The sequence below is a fragment of the Periplaneta americana genome, chromosome 5 (genome assembly GCF_040183065.1).
Source record: "Periplaneta americana isolate PAMFEO1 chromosome 5, P.americana_PAMFEO1_priV1, whole genome shotgun sequence".
Taxonomy (NCBI): Eukaryota; Metazoa; Arthropoda; class Insecta; order Blattodea; family Blattidae; genus Periplaneta; species Periplaneta americana.
In genome coordinates, this window is record NC_091121.1 from 187,626,986 (window position 1) to 187,648,351 (window position 21,366).

Sequence of the window (21,366 nt, forward strand, 5' to 3'; positions counted from 1 at the left end):
AGATAAGCATAGGTGGAAAATAAAAAATTGACATTGTAAAAAAAAAAAAACATTTGTTAATTGTGTTTTATCACACACAAAAAGAATATTTAATTGCATAGGAATCCGCTCCTTACTGATGATGCCCGAAGGGAGAAAATACTTGCTTAATTTTTTTTTTTTTTTGTATAGTAAACAATGATCACTTACATGGGTAAGTGTCATTGACTTTTTATGTTTGTGATATGTCAATTCGACTGAATTAATAAAACAATATTATATTATATAACAGATTATATAAATGGTAAAATTAGAAATCAAATAAATACAATTTCTTTATGTCTTTCCTCAATATCTGAATGAATAATATCCTAATCATATCAGTTCTGCTACTCAGATTCATGCATTTGCTCCAAAATGTTCGACAACACTACACGACTGATTGTGTTCTTCCGTGAAACACAGCGCAAGCTGCTACAAAGAACAAGCAATCACCGCGGATGTCTATACAGATGTTCCGACTATGATGATTGATGAAGTATGCGAGGATGTCAAGAGAGAAGCTTCCTCGATGCAACAGACGAATTCGGAAGAGGAGATGAAAAGTCATTATTTTTTAATAATTATATTATCATTACAAGTCCAAATTTGAGTCGCCATGATTTATGTTATTCTGCATAATCTATGCATCAATGATATTACAGATATATACGTCAACTGATGTCATGCAGTCATGCAACTAAGAAAAACGTGAAATTAAGGCTCCCCCAAACGGACGCGATACGGAATGCGTTACGATAGCGTTACGATTTTGCGATAAATGTTTTCATTGCGTTCAATGATTGTGTTCACACACACGCGATTATCGCAATATGCGTTATTATCGCAGCAAGTAGAACGCGACGATTTTGCGTTCTATTCTCCCGGAGATGTAGATCGCGAGAACGCCACGCGTTTATTTTGATACTGGGTTGAAGTGTGTAATTTATGGATTCAACTTCAAAGGAAGAGGAACTTCTCTTTCTTGGACGAGAATCGTCGCAGGCAAAGCAGGTGCAGGTAAGTCCATGGTAGTCATGTATGATTAAGATAAACAATATAAAAATGTATAAAGTGATGATTTAGCTTTTCTTTGCCAAGAACGTGAAATAAATAACAAGTACGCCTACCCGATTATAAACTTTATTTTTTTTTAATTTGCTCTTTTTGTTGCAGGAGGTTGTGGATTCACGAGTTAAATGCCACAAGGGAAGAAAAAGATTAATTTTATACCTTAGTTCAACAACTAACCATAGCACTCTGCTAACCTTGAAGAGCCTACTAGTAAAGAATTTCAATGTTTAGAGTACCCATAAAATAACGAATTTTAATGTGAAGTAAATTCAGTAGTAATTTATTCTAAACATACCTACGTCTAATGATTTACTTACATAAGTATATCTAGAGTGTGGTAAGATATCGAAAGTAATAAAACTCCGACAAACAAATTACATAACTTTTTGTTTCCACATACTTTATTAATTTTATATTTCTGCACAATTATTTATAATATTGTACAAGTATTTTGCAATTTGCACAAATATTTTTTTTTTCATTTGTGCATTTTTGCGACAGTTATTTATTTTCTAGCTTGAACCCCGCGTCAGTCTCCAAGCCAGTATGACATCAAATTATAAATAAATAATTGCACTTATTGTTTACATCTAACTTTGTAGCTATCTCCTTCCATTTCTTCTCCTTTTCCATGCCACGGATTTTCCTTTAGGAACTCAATAAAAAATTCCACGTTCGTTTACAAGTAACCGAAATCGCAATCTGTGAGCACAAGTGATATACACCTGCTGAAGGTAACTGGTCTTTGCGCTGTGGCTGGAAAACTAAAATCCGCATATGTGGTCACCCATTACGATACTCTGATTGGCTGGGGACGTTAGAATATCGTATATCGCGGACGCGCCAGTTTGGGCACCTCTTCGCGATAGTGCGATATTGCGTTATCGCGAAATCGTAACGCTATCGTAACGCATTCTGTATCGCAGCTGTTTGGGGAGGCCTTTATGCAATCGTGCAGTAGAGAATTCAAAATTTGGAACAATGGAATACAATCCAATAAGATTTCGCAGTAAAAGAAATTGTCACAATCCTTGCCTTATCTCAGAACTTATTTAATCGTTTCATAATGTTTTCTTACTAGATATTATTTCTACAGTTATGGACTAGAATGAAAAATTGTGCCAATTAAGAAGAAAACAAAACGACATTCTTGTGTCCCAGGTTATAACTAGACTTCGAAGATGAGCTCCCAGTTGGGGAGATACAGGTTAACTGATAGCAAAGTATTTGTCTCCGGTTCACGTTGAAGATTTTGCAGGCACTAGCACTGAAGCTGAGACATTTAGGATGACGTGAAGTCATTGTGATGTAGAAAACGAAATGCAATTAGTAATGGATTAAAAATTTATAACATGATATTGAAATATTCATAAATTATTAAAAAATTATAAGAAATATGAACTCAAATTAAAAATGAAATACATATTTTAAAATACGTAATTGAAATTAGTATTAATATACAATATATTTGACTGATGTATAGTGAAGGTCACATAAGAACAGTTCCTAAACAGCAAATATTGCCGTCTTGTCAGTGCTGCCAACTGTTACCAGATATCACACGATCCTATGTACTAAATGACTTATTTACTTACCGTATTTTATGTTGGAAGGTTATTCTAAATAATTCAATAATTTGTAACATATTTTCGTAGGCAAACTACTGTATATGGGAAAGGGATCAACATGTCAGGTATTTTCTCTGGCAATACGAAATTCATTGGTTTGACTAAACAATTGACTCATGAGACCTAACCTAAAAATGTATTTTGTTTGACCACATGAAATTATTAGTACTAACTCCGAAAACTTACCTGACTATAGTCTTGAATTATAGCCACAACGCAACACACAAAATAACTATTATGTATTAATATTAATACTGATATTAATTAATAATTATTAGTGTGTTCAAATTTCACTAGCTTCCAGTAACCGGCTCAGAAATCTAGTACAATTTTAATTTCATGGAACTCCAGTACCCACAAATATTGTCGATATTTATCTCAGTTGCCAACATACCAGTTACAAAATCACTACCATTTGTAGTATTTGTCAGTATCGAAATTCGAAACTAAGTTGGCAAAAGAAAATTCAACCAGCAAACTAGAAAATCACCACAATCCACTAGCATATGTAGTAATGGGGGAAAAATGGTTAGGTTTCACCCTTAGGGTATGAAGTAAGCTGATCCGGACTATATTTCCAATAAATATCTTGTAATTTGATGATACTTCACTATAATTAATTTGATTCTCAATTTACTCTAGTTTATTATCAAGTTAATATAAAAAACTTTCGTTCTGATTTCTTACTCATATTAAATTCTTACTAAATACATTATAAGAGGTTTTTTCATTTTAACAATTTTATCTTTCGTTCTTCATAATAATTTATTAAGCCATATAGTCTATCAATGGCTAAGAAGTGATATTTCGTCTCTGTAAATTTGCAGGTGAATCAGAAAATTGTTTCAAAATTTAATTTTTCTCAAAGTAGACAAACTTTTTATATAGGCCTATGCTTGTGCTTTGCAAGGTCTTCTACTCGAGGACAAAATATTAGTTAACTGTCCAATTTTGGGAACATATTAATAATGTAGTTAATCAAAATAATAACACAGTTAAAATAAATTACCATCATTGTAAATACAAGGTATCACTTCTTGGCCATTGATATGCTCAATTTTCCCTCCGAATACGAGTTTTACTCATATGGGAATTAAATTTATATAGAACATAATAACATTTTCAAAATATTTATCTGAATCTTATGTCTTTTATAGTACCGGTAATCTTATTAATTTAAGACAAGTTTATTTCTGACATTTACACTTAACAATTTTACTTTATTTATGTCGTCTTTTAATTACAAATTTGTATGTTCTGATGATAAAAATAATAATAATAATAACAGCAGTTTTATATTTATTATATTTATTATTATTATTATTATTATTATTATTATTACTATTATTATTATACTTACTTACTTACTGGCTTTTAAGGAACCCGGAGGTTCATTGCCGCCCTCACATAAGCCCGCCATTGGTCTCTATCCTGAGCAAGATTAATCCATTCTCCCTCAAATCCATTTTAATATTATCTTCCCATCTACGTCTCGGCCTCCCTAAAGTTCTTTTTCCCTCCGGCCTTCCAACTAACACTCTATATGCATTTCTGGATTCGCCCATATGTGCTACATGCCCTGCCCATCTCAAACATTTGGATTTAATGTTCCTAATTATGTCTGGTGAAGAATACAATGCGTGCAGTTCTGTGTTGTGTAACTTTCTCCATTCTCCTGTAACTTCATCCCTCTTAGCCCCAAATATTTCCTAAGCACCTTATACTCAAACACCCTTAACCTATGTTCCTCTCTCAAAGTGAGAGTCCAAGTTTCGCAACCATAAAGAACAACCGGTAATATAACTGTTTTATAAATTCTAACTTTCAGATTTTTCGACAGCGGACTGGATGATAAAAGTTTCTCAACCAATAATAACACGCATTTCCCATATTTATTCTGTGTTTAAATTCCTCCCGAGTATCATTTATATTTGTTACTGTTGCTCCAAGATATTTGAACTTCTCCAGCTCTTCAAAAGATAAATTTCTAATTTTTATATTTCCATTTCGTACAATATTCTGGTCACGAGACATAATCATATACTTTGTCTTTTCGGGATTTACTTCCAAACCTATCTCTTTACTTGCTTCCAGTAAAATTCCCGTGTTTTCCCTAATCGTTTGTGGATTTTCTCCTAACATATTCACGTCATCCGCATAGACAAGAAGCTGATGTAACCCATTCAATTCCAAACCCTTTCTGTTATCCTGGACTTTCCTAATGGCATACTCTAAAGCAAAGTTAAAAAGTAAAGGTGATAGTGCATCTCCTTGCTTTAGCCCACAGTGAATTGGAAACGCATCTGACAGAAACTGACCTATACGAACTCTGCTGTACGTTTCACTGAGACACATTTTATTTAATCGAACTAGTTTCTTGGGAATACCAAATTCAATAAGAATATCATATAAAACTTCTCTCTTAACCAAGTCATATGCCGTTTTGAAATCTATGAAAAACTGATGCACTGTACCCTTATACTCCCATTTTTTCTCCATTATCTGTCGAATACAAAATATCTGCTCAATAGTTGATCTATTACGCCTAAAACCACATTGATGATCCCCAATAATTTCATCTATATATGGAGTTTATCTTCTCAAAAGAATATTGGACAAAATTTTATACGACGTCAACAAAAGTGATATTCCTCGAAAGTTACTACAGTTAGTCTTGTCCCCCTTCTTAAAGATAGGTACGATAATGGACTCCTTCCATTGTTCTGGTACAATTTCCTTTTCCCAAATAGCAAGTACAAGCTTATAAATTTTGTTAGATAATGCGCTTCCACCCTCTTGTATTAATTCTGCTGGAATTTGATCGATACCTGGAGACCACACATTAAATTTATATAGAACATAATAGTATTATTATTATTATTATTATTATTATTATTATTATTATTATTATTGTTATTGTTATTATTAAAAATGTTAAAATTGAGGGGAGTCTGTCTGTACATTAAATTTTGACAAAAAAATGAAATTTTGGTTTTTATCGTTTTTCAGTAGTTTAATATGTGTAAAATGATATGATTTTATTTCTAATTGTCAGCTTTTAGCCCTATCGTCAGCAAAAATATTGTCGTAATTCTTAATGCAAAAAAAAATGTTATCAATGAAAAATTGTTCTTGCCAACTGCTCAGTGGAATTTTAAATTTATTTAGCCAGGTGAACACATAAAAGTATGTTACATATGCCCTGCTTTTTTCTACATTTGTATCTTTTGTCACTTCTGAGAGTGCACCCAAAATTGATTTATTTATTTTTATTTTATTGGGTTATTTTACGACGTTGTATCAACATCTAGGTTATTTAGCGTCTGAATGATATGAAGGTGATAATGCCGGTGAAATGAGTCCGGGGTCCAACACCGAAAGTTACCCAGCATTTGCTCATATTGCGTTGAGGGAAAAACCCGGAAAAAACCTCAACCAGATAACTTGCCCCAACTGGGATTCGAATCACCTAGTACATTTTTGTCATATTTTACTATAACTTAGTATAATTCTATTTTAATTTTTGTTTTAATTATCAATTCACATTACTGAAATTATTCTAATTTCATTTCATTTTTCTCATTTTTATTTAGTTTAGTTTATATTTATTTTATTGTACATTCATTTATATTTTATTTTATTTTGCATTTCATTTTACTTATTTAAGATATTTAAGTAAGAGAGCAACCTTTAAACAAAATATTGCAATAAGCTTATTCTTATTTTATTTTTTTATTTTCTTTCCAATCATCTTTCAATGTTATTCCAATTTATATTTTTATTCTATTTTATTTATTATTATCACTTTGCCTTTATCTTATTTCATATTTATAGGTATTTAATTTTTATTTTTCTATTCTTTATTCATAATGTTTTTACTAGTATTTTATTTAATTTTTACTTTATTTCAATCTTATTTTATTTATATTTAATTTTATTTCATTTTAATTTATTTCTCTATTTTCTTTTGCCTTATCTTATTTACTTACTTTAATTTTTATTTTTATTTTCCTTCCAACTTCGTGTATTTTTAATTCATATTAATTTTTGTTTTATTTTGGTTCTTTTCGTAATTTGATTCATTTTTCTTATGTCAGTTTATTTTATTTTATTTTTATTTTTACTCATTCTACTCTATTTCATTTCAAATTATATTTGTTTTATTTTATTTTTATTCTACTTATTTGATGTTTTTTTTTTTCTTATTTTATTCTTTGTTTTTATTTTTAATTTTTTTTTTTGTTATACATACGTATTATTTTTACCTTATTTTTATTTCATCTTTATTTCATATATTACTCATATTTCTATTTTATTTTTATTTCACTCCAGTTTTCATTTTATTCAACTTTTAATTTCCTATATGGATCGTATGCGGAAACTAAGAGGAAGGCCAAATTGCACAAATTTGTGTTCATTGACTGTACGTACAATAATCTATATATACATTTTACCTTTATCTATTTTGTTTTATTTTATTTGATTCATTTTTATTTTACAATATTTTTTATTCGTTTTCGTTTCAATTTATTCAATTTTCTTACTTTTATTTCATTTATTTTTATTTCTACATTTTCTCAATTTTAATTTTAATTCTATTTACATTATTATACGATTTCTATTTCATTTCATTTTTATTTATTTCATTTTATCTTGTTCTTTTACTTCATTTCTATTTTTTATTTAATTGAATTCTATTTATTAAATTTTCATTTTATTTTAATTGTAATTCATTATTATTTTATAATATTTCCTATATCATTTTTATTTCTTTCTATTTTATTATTTAGTTTATTAACTTTCATTTTCATTATTTTATTTCATTGATTCAATTTCCATTTTTCTATTATCTATATTTTATTTTCTTATTTTTTTTTTATTTTTGATATTATTTTTTCATTACATTTTAGTTTAATTTTACAATGTTTTATTGTTATTTTATTTTTAGTTATATAATTATATTATAGGTATTTTAATTTCTTAGTTTTAATTCATTTTATCTCATTCATTATTTCATATCAGTTTAATTTTATTGTAATTTGGATTATATTTTATTATATTTGTTTTATTTTTATTTTTCCTTCTTCTTCTTCCTCTTCTTCTTCTTCTTCTTCTTCTTCTTCTTCCCTTCAAGTATTAGGACAAATGGCCTGTTATGATCTCACAGTTGAATTTTCAATCCAGTGCTTCTTTGGACGACCGAGAGATGATGAATAATACATACCTTCTCTACTTTTTAGGCATAAACAATTAGAAAATGTTATCCATTATCCAGAAATAAAAATCATGTTGCATAGCATAATCTAGCATATGCCACAAGATGATTAGTTCTTGTAGAATAACAGTGTGTACTGGACTTGCAATTAAAATGGTTTGCTGGTAAGTTGTTGTTAGGTCTTAACAAACAATGAGATAGCCTATGTATGGATTAATAACTGTAATTATGCCTCCATCAATAAATAATGTCTTACAATGAGTGTTATAACTAGAAGATGTAAGAATTCAAATCGCCTTCTTTTGGGTACGCTAGTTCCCAAGTAGGACTTTTGTTTAAACAAAAACAATTTACAGAACGCAACACATTTAAAAATCCGTGGTAAAACCATAATTTACGTTAATATTCAATTTAAAATCACCACAGACAACAATTATAGAGGCTTAAATCAATAAGGAGCTGTTCAAATTGATTTAAAAACATATTTTTGTCTTTTTGGGGAGTACAATACAAAGCTACTAAAATTATTTTTAAATAACAACTGCGGCCTCAGCATGTTCTTCTAGGCTACCCAGATCAATATTTATAGTTTGAAAACTCACAAAGTTCTTGAGAAATAATACGGCAATACCACAATGAACATTATTTCTTTTACAATAAATGGAAGGGCACACATTACCTCATATCTCCAATTCCACTATACTTCGTTCCAAAAGTCTGACAGGCATCAGGCAATGTAAACATTGCCGACAGAGAGAGGAGGTACAGCAATTATACTTCTCTTCTTCTCTGCCGGCAATATTTACGTCGCCTGTCAGACATTATGGAACGAAATTAGATCATAGTTGATGTCAGTTAACTAATGTTATGTTGCCTACACAAAATGCTAAATACAGTGAGGTTAGTTGGGGACGCTCGAGTTTTCGTCCAGAGCGTCACCTACTAACCTCACTGTAATTTTTGTCATGAACCTAGAGTTCATTAAGTTTATTAGATAGCGACTGAACATTTGAATTTAATATATTAAAAATATTACCTGTTACACTGACATTCTTGAAATTTCTTGCCGAGCAGGTGGATGGAGAAAACGCCTAGCCCAGGCGTTCTTAGACCATAGCTGCTTCCAGATGTTTTGCGCAATGGCGAATAGAGTGTGCGTTGCCTAGATAATAATTTCTCTATAGAAACCACGGAAAAATTAGGTTTCAAAAAATTAATTAAATTCTCTGTCATTGTTTCTGCAGTCCTTCTATACACGAGTGGAACTGTTTTGAACAGAGTCGCCAACAAGATACTTAAAAACCCGCTATGACAGAGTGCAGAGACCGCTAAATGGCTATATTGTCAATGTAAATCAAAATTATTTTGCCGCTGTACGTGCTGAAAATACCTCCTAAAACCTTATATCAGCAATATAAATTTCATAAATTTTATCTGCTAAAGTACACCGATCTAGCCGGAAAAACAGCTGAATTGGCGACACTGGTTTTTTAGGTAAACATGGTCTAAACTGTTCTTTTTAAGAAACAGTTTCGACTGTAACTGTTTCATGACCGAAGCTGTTCCAAAATAACAGTTTCGAAGAATATGTTTACAACATCAGTGCCTGCCAACATCCTCTCAGGTGCCAACTGTTCTCACCTCTTATCTGCTTCGGGAATATGTTTCAAAGCCCTTGAATCGTTTTTAAATCAGCTATTCTGTGTATTATGACAACGAAAGTCATTTTTCGTAGGTTACTGGTAAGGGTACAGTAAATAACTAAATTCAAAATGAATCGATTTTAGTGAATATAAACCTAGGAGAGTTTAATAACGACGATATTAGCCGATGATATTTTTCGCGGTATATTTAGGGCACCATGAACATATTCTCCATCAATGGACAGCTAACAATTAATATCAGATTTATTAGGGAATTTGATTCGTACAATTAAATTGCGCGATCCTACATAGGCTACTTTTACACGAAGAGCGTGTGAAACAGGATAATATCATAGTCTCAGTCTAATTAGACTGTGATAATATTATATCTACTTTCGATTGGAGGTCAATGATAGCGCTACACGTGGTCTTTCCAGACATCAAAGAAAAATAGGAATGTTTAGAAACTGAACTGTTTATCTCTTGGAACCAAGTGAATCGTTGAAGTGATCACTGGAGCAGAGTAACACCCTTTGGAACAGTTCAGGGTTGCCAGATAATTAATGAAATGCAATCGTCGTACCAACTTATGAAAAATGTAGTACTTTGTCGTACATTCATCATTTTACTATTTTATAGATATTGCGCACAAATATATTTCACATGACACTAAAAAAAGTGGTCCACAGGCCTATAAATTTATATTTATTCATTCATAGTGTTCTGTCCAAGAGCAGATCTTTCACTGCAAACCCAGTCTTTCCTATTCCAGCATCCATTTCTTCAGCCAATCAAGAATTTTAGTACTTATAGTTAATATCCACAATGGCATTTAGCATTCAAATTACCATTTCTTCATCAATACTGTCATTTTCGGTAAAACTTGGTCGGAAACAACATTATTATATTGAAAGCTAGCAGAAACTTTTATCTTTGGCCGGCACAACGGCAGATATTTAATATCAATCAGTGCGGCAGCTGATGATTACATCAAATTAATCCACCTGCAGTCGACTCAAATTAGACACCGCTAAAATGTCAGCTAGATTTTTTAAATCATAGCGCGGTACTATTTCACTCATTAAAAATACTTCCATTGCTGAACATACAATGAAGTTAGCAGATCTCTGAACTCGTGTTACTTCGATATAACCTCACCGTACATGAAACCTGGAGCTTAAGATAACGAATTTATGATTTGCATGGAAAGTGTGTAGTCACCATATTGGTTTTCAAAGCATCTTTTATCCCTTTAAAGCATATAATGCGTGTGATCAGGGATATTAGTCAATGACATACTGAATGAAGAAAAGTTGTCTAGAAAAGGGGCAAATTAACTTATTTTTTAAATTATAGTCAGACATTGTGAGTTCCAAAATAATTTTGTCCCTTCAGTAAAATAGTCGTCCAAAATTGCGTACGACTTATACTCGTTTGTTTGTTTGTTTTTTTAAGATGTGACATGACAGTTAAGCGGCCAAGCTTGGAACTACAGTGTCATGTTGCCAATATGGACTACCACGCTGCCAGCTGACGGAAGCTAGCAATTGTCGTTAAGATGGCTGACGTTAAAACATTCATTGACAATTGACGCGAAGGTAATAAAACAATACAAAAATCGACAGAGAATCAAAGACGAAACGTACCAATGCACAATAAATGCTGCCAAGAAAGCTATTAAGCACTCGCCATGTGCGAACTGTAAGTTTGGCAACTCAACAGCTGTTACCATAGCAACAGGCCAAGAGGAGTCTACTCCTCTTGCAACAGGCCTACCACGCTATGTGACATTCAGTTGTTTTTCCGATTGCAACGCTCCTGTCATGTCCCATCTTAAAAAAATATATATATATAAGTACCGGTATAGAGTTCGGTCGTACCTCGTACAATTAATCAAAATAGTCGTAAGTATGGGAACCCTGGAACAGTTTATATCACGAAACTGTTTCATATCGAAACAGTTTCAAAAAAAGTCACAGCTTTTTACCCATCTCTAATAAACCTTGTAGCTTGTATAGTGTCGTTTCATGGATGTTTAGTCAACAGTCCGAAGACAGGTCTGGACCCCACAAGTGACACCATCAAGGCATCACTTATGAGGCAACTAGGCCAGAAGATAATGGGGTAGGGTGGCCAGTTCCTGTCCCCCTTCATTACATACATCGCTGACTAGATACATATTACATTAATCAGACTTCAGATGTATACAAACAATAATTGTTCTTCCTCTGACACATATCGTCAAGTAAGATGTACTGCCTGATAATAGATGTACATATCAGCTAGAACCTCTATATGGATAAATATATAAATTTATCCTGCTCAAATCCTGGTTGGTACAAGTTACCTGGTTGAGGTTTTTCCGGGTTTTTCTCTCAACCCATTAAGAGCAAATGCTGGGTAACTTTCGGCGCTGGACACTGGACTCATTTCGCTGGCATTATCACTTTCATATCATTCAGACGCTAGATAACCATAGATGTTGACAAAGCATCGTAAAATAAACTAACGAAAAAAAAAACATATAGCCCAATGACGAGTTCCTTCCGTCTGCACCAGTTTACGAGGCGTTCTCTGAAACAACTTAACTGCTAAATCTTTAATTTGGGATACAGAGCATCAGACATTTCAGATCTGGAAAAATAGCATTGCGCAGAACATTCAAATTCTAGAGGGCGCTATGTTGTTGGAGGGAATTAGTATTTTGTCGGAAGGAAGATATGTTACTCGTATTAAGGATTCAATATATGCTGGAAACTGAAAAACGAGGAAACTTGTCACTCCAGGGAATCCCTCAATTGGATATTACTTACCTGTGTGTATGTGAATTTTAAATGATTTTGATCTTTACGTCAGGGTAAGTCGACACTGAACTTTATACTATAATATTCATAATGCTATAATTTAGTAACGCCTATGCGTTAGACAAGCTAATAGTATAGTAGTAGAATAAGTTGCCGCAACAGTAAGGCTAACTATAATAACTGCGAAGGCAGGCGTTAGAGCTGAGACGAGATGTTACGGCGCCAACCTGCGCGAAGTTTTAAATTGCCGGCCAGCAGGGTAGAGGAGTGGGGGTTGTTTGGGTCAAAGACGTTATATAGTTTTGGGTTACGGTTCTCAAGCTCAGAGCGGCAGGCATATGCGTTTCATCTCTTTCCAAAAACATTCGTCTTACCTTAGTATCACCACTTTCCTACTCAAGAGTCCGAAGGTACCTAATGGAATTACGCCCGCTATTCCATCTTTATATTCTTATTCTCCGTCCGAATCAGACGACTGATCTGTGCTGGAATCAGATGTCCCTAAGTTTATGGAAATGTTCTAAAAATACTGTCCATCACGTGCTCAATTTCAATGTAATTATTCTCTACTTTCTTCACATAATCATACAATGATATCCATTTTTTGGAAGAAGCGATTGCAGAGTCGGCCTCTGCTTATGCGTAGCGTAAAAATTATAAATGAGTCTTCTTATGACTTCCTCATCAAAACTGTCTACAGCTGCAACAATCTTCTTCTTCGGCTGTGATTTTTCCGGACTGGAGAAAGATCTGCTGTTCCTGCCTCAATATTTTTCCCTTCTTTCCTGATTCTTGCCAAGGTTCGCTTTGAAATACCAGAGGCAGCCAGTACTCTTGCACACAGGCTTTTCAATGGAATTGGTATTCCGTTTACAGCCTCTTCTGACATGAATTTCCATACATTGTATGCTATTTCATGTCCTTGACTATGAACTACTCTATGATTTCACACCTTAGACAATGCCGTAATGAGGGCGCTCAGAAGGACAATGTTTTCAGTATTAGCAATAGCGGTAGTAGCAGAACGATCTGAACATTCGGAATGTTAGTAACCAACTAACCCAACACCCCTCCAGGTTAGTGTGAGGGCGAGTCCAAGCAAACGAACTAAAATGCGTCCCTCGCGCCAGTGCCATAACTTCTCGTCCGGGCTCTACTGTACAGGATGTCTGATTTATTAAATCAATTTAAACAGGCCAAATAGCAGTTGAAACATGTGGGAGGTATATAATGGTTTCGCAGGCGGAATCAAGAGTAGGTATAACGGCGACTGGCGTCACCTGTATGTTACGAATTTTAGTCTTCGTGTGATAATTTTTGTTAACACATGCAGTCAATCTGTTTGTTAATCATTTATTTTCGTTTGGCTTTCCAACGTTTCTTCTAGCCATATTTATCGTTGGATAGTGTTTTATTGAGTCACTTGCTCTTCTTATAATTTCGATAATATATTGTGACAGCGGCCTCGGGATTCGAACGCGCGTCCGACAGGGCGCGCGGGAGACGAGACGATCTCCGCGGAGCATTGGGGGTCGGCGCGCGGAGAAAGGGGAGGCTGCAACCACGCAAACTGGAGGGGACGGACGTAAGGGGAACGACGGCACTCTGGGTCGCGGCAGAGAGGGGGAAGTAAGCAACTGCGACTGAGGGGGAGAAATCCAGAGAAGATTCGGGAAACGTCATCCTCTCGGCATCTGTAGATTGTTCGCGAAATCGTAGTTTCTGGTAACTATAGTTTAGTGATAAATAGGAGACGCGAAGAAGGAGCCAGTCAGTTGTTGTCAGTTTTTGGTCAGCAAGCCAGTCAGTCTTGTGTAGCAGTGAAGCCAGCTTCGAGACCGGAGTTCGACTTGAGTGTGTGTCCGCAACTGTGCGAGCGTCCAGGCGAGTGCGGCGTATCCGGAGTCTGTGGTTCGACGTGCAGTGGACCACAGTTGGGGGACCTGAGTTCGAAGTTCAGTGGACTGTGTCTGCAAGTCTTGGGTTCGATATACTGCGAACTTGAGTGACTGATATAGAAGAACTAGCCAAGGCAAACGAACTGTGAACTGAGAACTAACAGTTTTGTTTTGTAAATAGTGCTTTGTGAACATTAGTTGAGATTAGCAGTACATTGTTGTTCTCAATAATCCAAGTGAATTGTCAATGTCATCTGTGGAGTGCAATAACGAATACTGTGTTGCTGTGTGGAGTGGAAATCCCATTGTTGACGGGAGTGTTTAAATTCAATTATAGAAAGTGATTATTGTTGTGAAATAAAAGTTACATTATTGTTTGAATTAAAAGTTACAATATCTTAATAAGTAAATTGTCTCTAATTCCTCAAATTTATTTATTTTGTTTCATTCGGGATAAGTAACAAACATAAGAAGAAGGTATCCTGAAAGAATAAAAAGCGCAGTTATAAAAAAAACTTATTAATTTATTTCAAGATATTTTGAATGTGACACTACCATGAGAACTCCACAACCTGGATGGACTAAGAAAAACATTGGACCTCGAGTGTGACAGACCATATAGTCTAAGACATACGAGATCGACGACAATTTACATGAAGTTGGACTATGTCAACTATTCACCTTGCTATAACATCTTATATTCATTATTCTGTTGCTATCTTTTCCGTTTGCTGTCACGAGTTTCAGAGATTCGAACCATGAATTATTACCGACGGCAGAATTCGAGGTTTTATAGCTACTGGCATGGAACATTCTGCTTCATATGTTTCGATCGATTACGTATTTCAGTTTTAAAGCAGTATCATCTGGAATCGGAGTTCGAAATTAAAAATTACGAAAGGAAGAATCGTGGATTGAACTCTCTCAGGCAGTCGAAACATTCACACAAACTCATCACTCTAGCCTAGTGGTTCTCAAACGTTTCCAAGGTGCGATCCACTTTTGGGCAAGACATTTGTTTGCGACCCCCTCCTCCCCCCCACTGCCGTACCGGTATTTAATTCCATTCAAAAAACACAAATCACTGTAAAATCTAAAATGACAATTCTTTGGTCGGTGGGAAAAGTCACATAAGTAAAAAAATTCGATTTTTCTGTTGTACCTAATCACTAAGGCCCGGATATATATGCACTGAAAATACCTAAAATATGCCTGCAAATATGCACTAAAAATGTTGAAAATATGCACTAAAAACAAAACAATATGCACTAACCAAATCTTGCAACTGTACTGTGGTTGGTTTTTTCCAACACTTTGCATGAAAGTAAATGAGGTTTACTGGGTTCTTTTGGGCATAATTTACCCACTATGAAGTTTGCTATGTATCTGCCACACGAATTTGTTGATTCATCAACCAAAATCCATATGCAATTCCCTCCTATGTCAGACCATATTGAAACTAGGATAGAAGCATGTAGCGAAAGTAAATAATTTTTCCTAAGATTCATCCAGTGTCCTCTGATTAAGACAATATTTTTTAAGAAATGATCGTAGATGTGGATTATTTAATTTATGCAGCAGAATGTTCTGCAAAGGTCAGCGGAAAATGTACTAACTTCAGACAGTGATTTCGCCTGAGTTAAAAATACCTGTTCTGTGTTCTTACCCTTTTGTTGTTGTTGTTTTCTAATGCCAGGCGTTTGACAATAAAGTCATTTGACCTCTTGCACTCCAATATTTTTCAAAGATATTATCATGGCCAACCACTGAAGCACAGATTTTGAGGTGTTCCGAATCCATTTCTTGGTTTGAGTTGCACAATGGGCAGTTAGGGGAATGATATATTCCAATTCTATGCAGGTGTTTGGCCAAACAATCATGACCTGTTGCCAATCTAAATGCAGCTACAGATGATTTTCGTGGTAAATCGGGAATTAACTGTGGATTATGATGCAGAGAGTTCCATTTTTTCCCTTGAGATTGTGTTATCAAATTTTGTTTGTTGAAGTCTAAGTATGTTTTGACCAGAGATGTGCAGTTGTTTTCGAATGGTGTTCTAGTTAAAACTTTTTCTCGCATTTCACAGTCTTCTCAAATACTTGACAATACACTACATCGCCGTCACTTGAATAGTCACTATTGCCTGAAATCCACTGTTTAATTAAAAAGGATTTAGTGGACTTATCTTTAGGCATTTTTAGTTTAATCTGACAGAACACAGCATAAACTATTAGTAGATGAAAAACAAGTCAACAGATGAACACCTGCAGTCTTGTCGACACAAACTTTGAGATGATACTGCATTGAGAAAGGAATGTAAGAAATTTCTTTTGTGAAAAAGGTCTGCAATGTCCATCTACCTGCATGTATTGTGAGACTGGAATTATGGTCCCATTAACATTTCACTTGAAATAGGAACGTTATTGTGGTGCCAAGGAATGTCCGACATACAAATTCATTACTAGATTTACAGTTCGTTCAGAAATGTCAGATAATAGATCATACATAAACTAAATAAATACCGAAACATGCACTAACCCTCAAAATATGCATTTTCGAAAAATCCGGGCTCTACTAATCACATAAGTCTAGTATTTTTTCTAATTTTTGAAATAACATTTCTTGTATTTTAAATTGAAAAGGGTCTTATTTTAACCAACATACATGAATTTCATTATTATACTCACATTCAGTTAAGAGTAAAATAAAAAAAAGTCTCTCCTGTAAAATTAATTTTTTTTACTTATGTACCTTTTCCCGCCGACCAAAGAATTTTACTCAAAACCAGTGGATACCACCTATTGCAAAACGAGAAATCAGAATATTCAAAATTATTTCCAATTCTCTTTGGCTTCTTAAACTAGCCTTCCTTGCTGATCTATTTTTCTAACACTTAAAACACTTTGAACAGTAGTTTGCAAGGTCAAGATGTTGAAATAACAACAGCCAGAGATAAAGTCTAGTAATGTATAAGAAAGCTTAGTTCTTGGTTGATATCACTTGACAAAAAGAAATTTTATTCATTCCAGTGTATTAAAGAACTCATGAAAAATTTGTGATAGGCAACAACAAAATATTGAGTTTGCTTTTGCGTGCATACAGTTAAGTTTGCACAGTTTGATATAACAGTTTTTCCTTATATATTTTCTGGAAGAAACTCAAAACAAAATAAATAAAACAGTCACAGATGGATACTGAATTTGTTTTTAGACAACTGTATTCAACTAGCTGAAATTCAGTATTAAGAAAAGACTCATTGAAATATGTAGGCCTACTTACTGGTGAAATATTCAAACTATATCGTAATTTCACTTAACTATGGTCCTGGAACACAACTACGGTCCATTCAAAGAACATTGTAGATGTATCATAAAAATATTATGGTTTATTTAACGACGCAACTGCAGAGGTTATATCAGCATCGCCAGTGTGCTAGAATTTTGTCTCGGAGGAGTTCTTTTACGTGCCAGTAACTCTACTGACATGAGCCTGTCGCATTTAAACATACTTAAATGCCATCGACCTGGGCCAGGATCGAACCCGCAACCTCGAGCATAAAAGGCCAGCGCTATACCAACTACGCTACCAAGGCCGACTAGATGTATCATAATCCATTCAAAGATAATAGCAGTAACCTGACTTCAAACTTCAGTATAGCAAAAATGTGGATAAATGCGGTGCTAAGTTACAGAGTGCAAAATTTGAATGGTTGTTTCGTGGACCATAGTTGTGTGAAATTATGGTACTTTTTCTCGCAGAGCTTTGACCAGTTTTGGATCAAAAGAATGTAAGAATACCTCCAGATTAAAAGAAGTTTTTCAATTTTTTATAGTATTTGCAAGCTCGTATTCATGAAAAGTAAGTTTCTCGCTATAATTGTCTTCGTAACAGAAGCGAAAAGTCCTTAAAATTGCAAACACTACAAGTGTGTGTGTGTGTGTGTGTGTGTGTGTGTGTATCGAATATGGAGTTTGAGGCATTACCATCTCAAAAACAAGTATAGTTATCACAATTATTTTTTTACACACCTATTGGAACATTTTTATTTTTATGTTCAAGGTTGTTTATGTTTCTAAGTACAAAATAAATGTGTTATTAATAAGGAGTTTTTTGTTTTATTTTGTAAACCATGTCGTGACCCCCCCCCCCCCCATAATTGGAAGTTACAAAAATATTATTCAACAAATACAAGAACTCCAGTTAAGACGGCATGGAAAGAGATGACAGCAAATTAAATAGAGAAATTTTACTTCAAATACCACCTGGAAGAAGGAAGTGTGGAAAACCACAACCTACATGAAATGAACGAATACGGGAAAGCATGCGAAAAAGGAACATGCAGGATGTAAATTATTTGAACTGTGACATTTGAATAAAAGATTACTATTTTTAGGTTAAAGGAACCTGTATATATCACAGAAATATCCCTATATATGAATTTATTATTATTACTACTAACTTATTATTTCTGCCTTGTAATATGGAGGTTCACGATTCGATTCCAGAGTCCGGTTATTCCAACTTGAGTTTTTTCATGGTTCCTCCAAGTGAATTCTGGGATAGTACCATTTTCAAAGAGTCACGACCTATCTCCTCCCCAATCCTAATTAACTTTCACTAGAACTTCTCATAAATCACCATACCATTTTCAGCAATAGACTTCCCACTTATCTGTGACAGCATTGTCTGGCAAATGTGCCCTCTAGGAGGCATAATAGAGCCACTATATTGTGGAAAAATAAAAATTATGGTTTAACGACTTCACAACTGCCGAGGTTAGATCAGCGTCGCAGGTATGCCAGAATTTTGTCCTGCAGTTCTTTTACAGGCCGGCAAATCTACTGACATGAGCCTGTCGCATTTAAGCATACTTAAATGCCATCGACCTGGACTGTGATCCAACCCTCAACCTCGAGCACAGAAGGCCAGCATTATACCAACTGTACTATCGAGGCCGGCCCGATATTGTGGATAAATCCAGCAAAAAATATTATTCATAAAAAAATTTGCTATATTTTAACAATCCAAGGTTGGTAACTATGTTATACAGAGTGAACCAACCATAAGTAATGTCATTAATTTCAGGGGGTTATTCTTTGAGATACTTAAAACTAAAATGTTTAATACAAATTTGTTTGCTTTTGCTTCATTTACAAGATAAAAATGGTTTTATATGAAACATTTCATAGCATGTTTTGGGAAAGCCATTAATTTAATAGGGATATCCTGAACTAGCACCAACAGATAGCGCACGTGTACTTTGAGGGATGCGCTTTGCGTGTGCATTTGTTTTTCGGTATATAAACATTGAGGATATACATAGTGCATTAGTATATTAAATACTCTTAAAAACAACTAAAACTGGCAAATTTTGTTATGTCCCTATATGTAAAAACCAGGGAAAGCTTTTTGTCTTCAATCAGGTCCCGAAATATTCTGAATATATGCTTTAAACCTTAAAAAATATAGGTAATTAAATTGCATATTATTTCAATGTACCGAAGTACATATGATATTTCCATGCAGATATTCTGCGTCATCATACGATGGAAGAGTAATGGAACGGAGAAAAATTCTCTCCGGCGCCGGGATTTGAACCCGGGTTTTCAGCTTTACGTGCTGATGCTTTATCCACTAAGCCACACCGGATACAACCCCGACGCCGAACAGAATCGTCTCTGATTGAGTTCCAACTCTTGGGTTCCCTCTAGTGGCCGCCCTTTGCACTACGTCATAGATGTCTATGAACATCGGACCGAAGTCCACACATGTGCTCAGGTGCACTCGTTATGAGTGACTAGTTGGCCGGGATCCGACGGAATAAGCGCCGTCTTAAATCACTTCGTGATTTACGCATATCATATATTATTTCAATGTACCGAAGTACATTACTTCGTTCCATTACTCTTCCATCGTATGATGACGCAGAATATCTGCATGGAAATATCATATGTACTTCGGTACATTGAAATAATATATGATATGCGTAAATCACGAAGTGATTTAAGACGGCGCTTATTCCGTCGGATCCCGGCCAACTAGTCACTCATAACGAGTTCACCTGAGCACATGTGTGGACTTCGGTCCGATGTTCATAGACATCTATGACGTAGTGCAAAGGGCGGCCACTAGAGGGAACCCAAGAGTTGGAACTCAATCAGAGACGATTCTGTTCGGCGTCGGGGTTGTATCCGGTGTGGCTTAGTGGATAAAGCATCAGCACGTAAAGCTGAAAACCCGGGTTCAAATCCCGGCGCCGGAGAGAATTTTTCTCCGTTCCATTACTCTTCCATCGTATAATTAAATTGCGCCTCGAAAGTGCTAGCTATTAAATAAAAGTAACTACTTCAAGTAAGGAATTGTTGACTACAGTTTCATTTTGGAAGAGGAAAAAGAAAAGTTAATAAAAACATATCAACCTCAATAGCGAGCTATGTTAGCTTAGATTATATGCAGTAGTTGGAGTCTCCGAAGTTTATGCCTGCAGTAAACTCTCGATAAACAGGGATGTTTATTATCCAGGACGATCCGTAGTGAAATCAATTTCGTGAAAAATGTTCTTAATGTACTGTACCCTAATTATTAAAACAATTTTTTAACTGCAAATTTTCAAAATCATCCCACATAGTATTCAAAACTGCATGTCCTTAACCTACAAAACGACTACTAATCGTAATACTACTGCGATCATATTATATCATCCTATTAAAAATTGCATTGATCTTTCTGCAACTACAGAAAAAAATACGAGGAATTCAATCTCGATAGTCCCTTCCCCCCCCCCCAAAAAAAAAACACACACACACACATTGGTGGCTGCATATCCTGTTTTTAGCGTACCGTACGGTTCTTAAATACAAATTATTAAAGAGGGCAATATTCACCTTCGACATAGTTCCTAATTTTTTATTTGTGCACCTCGTTCTCAAAGTTCTCGTTTAGGTTCATGAACATTCAATTTACTCGTATCTATACTCTGCATACTGCAGATTTCCCCACCCATCTCGGGGAATCGCTCAATATTATACAGGTTTACGTTATTATTTATTGTAAATTAAGTTAAATTATGAGGTAAGAAAATACTGA

General features: G+C 34.5%; 1 long non-coding RNA gene across 1 annotated transcript in view; it reads right to left on the bottom strand.

Moving 5' to 3' along the window:
• Positions 1-9,230, bottom strand: part of LOC138700346 (uncharacterized) — a 153,122-nt gene extending 143,892 nt beyond the window's left edge. The window contains exon 1 of the long non-coding RNA XR_011332332.1: positions 8,972-9,230. This is a non-coding gene — a long non-coding RNA (uncharacterized lncRNA). The remainder of the gene's footprint in view (positions 1-8,971) is intronic.
• Between the last annotated feature and the right edge of the window lie 12,136 nt (positions 9,231-21,366).